Source organism: Schistocerca piceifrons, chromosome 6 (assembly GCF_021461385.2).
Source record: "Schistocerca piceifrons isolate TAMUIC-IGC-003096 chromosome 6, iqSchPice1.1, whole genome shotgun sequence".
NCBI classification, from domain to species: Eukaryota; Metazoa; Arthropoda; class Insecta; order Orthoptera; family Acrididae; genus Schistocerca; species Schistocerca piceifrons.
Window position 1 is genome coordinate 420,553,084 of NC_060143.1, and position 5,671 is coordinate 420,558,754.

The 5,671-nt window shown below is 46.1% G+C and overlaps 1 pseudogene; it reads left to right on the plus strand.

Moving 5' to 3' along the window:
• Positions 1–489: 489 nt before the first annotated feature.
• LOC124803732 lies at positions 490–607 on the plus strand (annotated as a pseudogene).
• Positions 608–5,671: the final 5,064 nt, after the last annotated feature.

Consider the following 5,671-nt stretch of genomic DNA (forward strand, 5'->3'; position numbering starts at 1 on the left):
GCAAGCAGACATACACTTATCGGCTACTTACTGATTTTTGTGATTGTGGCTTGGAGTATGCGGTACCCATACGCCCACATTTGAACCTTCACCTGGCTGAGTGGTTCTAGGCGCTTCAGTCTGGAACCGCGAGACCGCTACGGTCGCAGGTTCGAATCCTGCCTCGCGCATGGATGTGTGTGATGTCCTTAGGTTATTTAGGTTTAAGTAGTTCCGAGTTATAGGGGACTGATGGCCTCAGATGTTAAGTCCCATAGTGCTCAGAACCATTTGAACCATTTTTGAACCTTCACCATCGCATGTCGTACGATGGTGGAATGATAGCAGTTCATCACATTTTCCGGTTTTCGAGTACACACGTGGGTCTTTGTGGATTAATGCGTTGAAACGATCTTCATCAATCCCCGAAGGTCTTCCTGAATGTGGAGAGTCACTGATGTCGAAACAGTCCTCCTTAGGAACCCATTTCTTGCCGTGCTCTGTCTGATGGGCAACGGCATTGCCGCAATGGATACACCGGTTCCCGTCAGATCACCGAAGTTAAGCGCTGTCGGGCGTGGCCGGCACTTGGATGGGTGACCATCCGGGCCGGCATGAGCCGTTGCCATTTTTCGGGGTACACTCAGCCTCGTGATGCCAATTGAGGAGCTACTCGACCGAATAGTAGCGGCTCCGGTCACAGAAAACCATCATAACGACTGGGAGAGCGGTCTGCTGACCACACGCCCCTCCTATCCGCATCCTCACCTGAGGATGACACGGCGGTCGGATGGTCCCGGTAGGCCACATGTGGCCTGATGACGGAGTGCTTCTGTCTGATGGCATTATCCCCATAAACGGCGCCAATGTTTCTGGCTTTCTCCTCTGCTGTCACCCCTCTATTGAATTCGAACAGCAGAATATATCGGAAATGTTTCGATTTCTCCACTTGGCACTCCAGTATCTAACGTCCACAGCTTCACTCACTATTATCAAATGAGAAAATGGCAATGTGTACACTCAAACAGCAACAGTGCACTACAAACAAAAAATGACAGTTGACAAATAAACCCATAGCATCCGTAACACCACCATGCAAAACAAAAACTCTACGAACGTAATATTGTCGCGAGCTCGCACCTTCATTATCTCGGAATGCTTGTGAAACAATGAATGCTCGTATACTACGTCAGTGTCGCTACGAACTTGCGGCGGGAACGCGCGAGAGAGTTGTATTCGCCAACCACCATGGATGCAGCCATTTTGAACATGGAATTTGTTCATCAGAGGCAAGAGTATATTCAGGAGTGCCCAGGGAAGCGTAATAGGACTGCTGATGTTTACTATCTATCTAAATGATCTGGCGGAGAGGGTAAGCAGCAGTCTGCGGGATACAAGATGACTTCGACAAAATTCGTAGTTGGTGTGATGATTGGCAGCAACATCTAAATGGGAAAAATGTTAGGTAATGTAGATGAGTAGGAAAAACAAACCAATAACGTTAGAATACAGTATTCGTAGTATGCTGCTTGACACGGTAGCGTTGATTAAAAATCTAGGCGTAACGTCGCAAAACAGTATGAAACGAAATGAGCACGTAAGAATTCTAATATAGAAGGTGAATGGTCGACTTAGGTTTATTGGGAGAATTTTAAGAAAGTGTGGTTCGTCTGTAAAGAAGACCGTACACAGGACACTAGTACGACCCATTGTTGAGTAATGTTCGAGTGAAACTTCCTGGCAAATTAAAACTGTGTACCGGGCCGAGACTCGAACTCGGAACCTTTGCCTTTCGAGGGCAAGTGCTCTACCAAAAATGGCTCTGAGCACTATGGGACTGAACATCCATGGTCATCAGTCCCCTATAACTTAGAACTACTTAGACCTAACTAACCTAAGGACAGCACACAACACCCAGTCATCACAAGGCAGAGAAAATCCCTGACCCCGTCGGGAATCGAACCCGGGAACCCGTGCGTGGGAAGCGAGAACGCTACCGCACGACCACGAGCTGCGGACAAGAGCTCTACCATCTGAGCTACCCAAGCACAGCTTCAATTCTGCCAATACCACAGTTTTAATTTGCCAGGAAGTTTCGTATCAGCGCACACTCCGCTCCAGAGTGAAAATCTCATTCTGGAAACATCCCCGAGGCTGTGGCTAAGCCATGTCTCCGCAATATCCTTTCTTCCAGGAGTGCTAGTTCTGCAAAGTATGCAGAACAGCTTCTGTGAAGTTTGGAAGGTAGGAAACGAGGTACTGGCAGAACTGAAGCTGTGAGGACGGGTCGTGAGTCGTGCTTGGGTAGCTCAGATGGTAGAGCACTTGCCCGCAAAGGCAAAGGTCCCGCCTTCGAGTCTCGGCCCGGCACACAGTTTTAACTTGCCAGGAAGTTTCATATCAGTGCACACTCCGCTGCGGGGTGAAAATCTCATTCTGGGAATGTTCGAGTGTTTGGTACCCGCACCAGGTCTGATTAAAGGAAGACATCGAAGCAATTCAGAGGCGCGCCGGTAGGTTCGAACAATAGGTAAGTACTGTGGAGATTCATTGGGAACTCAAATTGGATCACTGGAGGGAAGGCGACGTTCTTTCCGAGGAGCACTATTGAGAACATTTAGAGAACCGACATTTGAGGTTGACTGCAGAACGATTCTACTGCCGGGAACTTAACATTCCGCGTAAGGACCATGAAGAAAATGTTACAGAAATTATGGCTCGTATTGAGGCATTTAGACAGTTCTTTATCCCTCGCTCTATTTGCTAGTGGAATAAAATAGGAAACGACTAGGAGTGATAAAGGGTCCCTCCCGCCACGCATCATACGGTGGCTCGCGGAGTGTGTACTTACATGTGGATGTATATATAGATGGAGATGAAGAAATATCCTGAAATATGGGATGCGTCGCTCAAGGATTAGAACAGAGTTGCACAGTTTCAACTGTGCGAATGAACAGTTTTGTGATGATTTTCCTGCGGACCGAGATCAACAGAAAAAAGATGTAAATATCACTGTTAAAAAGAATTTTGTTTGCTTTCTAGTGGTGGCGTTTTTGCTCTAATGTGGTCATTCAAAACTTTACATAGCGCTAAGGAGCAATGCTTTGCTCCCTGGCGTGATCCCATTCAGCTGAATGAGCATATCTACAGTTAATAACAGTTTAAAATAAATTTCTTTCGAAACTTCAGTGTAATCTACGCTATAAAATGCGAAATTACATACATTTATGAACTGAAATAAATTAAACAGTCTTTCAGGCTAGGCGATAAATTGACTACGATTGTAACCGACTACATTTACATGGATTTGTCTTGCCATGGTACTTTTCCAACATTGTCTATAAAGCAATCAGTGAAAATATTACTTCCATTGCTAAGTGAACATCTGCCTTGTGTTGATGAGATTTCATTGTCCAGATTACACAGCCTCTGTATACTTGAAGAATCTCCAAAGTTAAAACCATCTCTGGAAAGGCAGTAGCAATACTGGATAATGCTAACAGTAAATCCAGCTTAACACTGACTATGCCTGTGAAACAGTCTCCGTTTATTCGTTAGAATTCCAAATGCGCACTCCACAGACCTCCCGACACGACTTGGGTAGTTAAAGCTCCGTTTCTTGTAGGAAAGGAAAGTTCCGGCATACTGTCTTACGACAAAATAAGAACAGATTAGGCGGTACTGTAAGCCTCATCGCATAGGCTTTGGTTTTTATGGGTGGCTGCAGCCGTGAACTAACCAGTTGTTGCGTTTCTTAATGTATTTGCAAACGAAATAAGCAAACACTGCACGCTTTCTTTTGCCTACCTGCATACCAGTCTAGTCGCCGTATTGTTCTGAATATATATATATATTCGTTTAGAATGTGTACATTCAAAACGAATGTACGAGGTCAGCTCAAAAAATTCCGGATGATTCGTCATTTCGTGCCAATGGTGTGTTGAAGCGAAATGCGGCTGGTATCTCTGTGCACTCCTGTGTTTAATATGTAACTGCTGGAAGTTTCATTGTTCTATATCTGTTTGTTATTCTTCAGTGCTGTATTGAGTAGAAGGATGTGTCGGACTGTTCGCAAATTTCGGGATGGCAGTATTAAAGGAGCAGCGCGTCTGCATTAAATGTCCAACGAAACCCAAGAAAACCTTTACAGAGACACACCAAATGATGCAGGAAGCCTACGGCGATGAGTGCTTAAGTCATACTAAGTGTTACGAATGCTTCACATAGTTTAAAAATGGCCGGAAGTTGAAGATGACCCTCGTTCAAGACGCCCTTTGGCGTCTACTGACGACGCTCTTATCAAGAAGGTCAATGAAATTGTGCGTACCAATCGAAGACTGACTGTCCGAGAGATTGCAGAATGCAAAATTTCAGCTGGATTATGTCATGAAATCCTGACAGAGCATCGCGTTGCCTCCAAGTTCGTCCCAGGGTTCACGAGTCAAGACCAGAAAGATCTCCGCCCCGCACTCTGTAATGAGCTTTTGGACCGCACACGTGAGAACGAGGTGTTTCTTAAGAGAATCATAACTGGTGATGAGACGTGGATCTACGGTTATGATGTTGAGACCAAGGTTTAATCCTCATGATGGGTTGCGAAAGGTACTCCAAGACCGAAAAAAGCTCGCGAGGTCAGGTAAAATGACAAAGCCATGCTGGTGGTTTTCATTGACTTTGAAGGATTAGTTCGGGAATTCGTGGGACAGGGACAAACTGTTAATCGATGGTACTATCGTGATGAGTTGCGACGCCCGCGAGAAAATGTGAGGGTACGGCCGCAGGTTCGAATCCTGCCTCGGGCATGGATGCGTGTGATGTCCTTAGGTTAGTTAGGTTTAAGTAGTTCTAAGTTCTATGGGACTGATGACCTTAGAAGTTAAGTCCCATAGTGCTCAAAGCCATTTTGAAAATGTGAGAAGGAAACGGCCTGGAATTTGGCGAGACAGTTCATGGCTCTTGCACCACGATAACGCACCCACGTGATGCGTGACTATTACACAAAAAATGAAATCACTGTACTGCCTCATCCTACGTACTCTCCAGACCTGGCCCCTGCAGATTTTTTTTTTATTTCCAAAGTCCAAACCCCCGTTGAAAGGACATAGATTAGCAACGACAGACGAGATAAAGAAAAATCGCAGACGGCGCTCCGCATGATCCAGCAAGACGCATACGAAGACTGCTTCCGGAAATGGAAACGGTGTTGGGAGCGGTTTATCAACTGTGGAGGAGAGTACTTCAGAGACCATGCACAATAAGTAGAAGATAACCAGAGAAAAATTTTGTGGAGCTACTTCTGGAATTTTTAACAGGTTTCGTAAATCCATGCTTCGGAGAGTTTTTTGTTTCCTGTGGCATGAATTTCGAAATCAACAAACTTTTGTTGGTGCGTGTTTTTGCTGTGAGATGTCGATAATTGTTTAGCAAATCCCCGTGGTAGTGTCTTGTGACATGCTGTGCCCGGTATACGGACTGCTTGGTGCAAAACAATAGAAAATCACGCTGTGTTGCGGACACAGTGCGCGGCAGTAAGGGCGTGGTACTCGGAGCGCGTGACGTCACGGGCCTCGCCTTTCTCTTGGCGCCGCACGACCGCCACGGAGCCTTGCAGCCGCCTGCGCCGTTGCGCATAGAGTCCGCGCAGCTCCACACAACTGCGTGTTCCGGTGTTACGACAGCTAGCAGAAGGGAG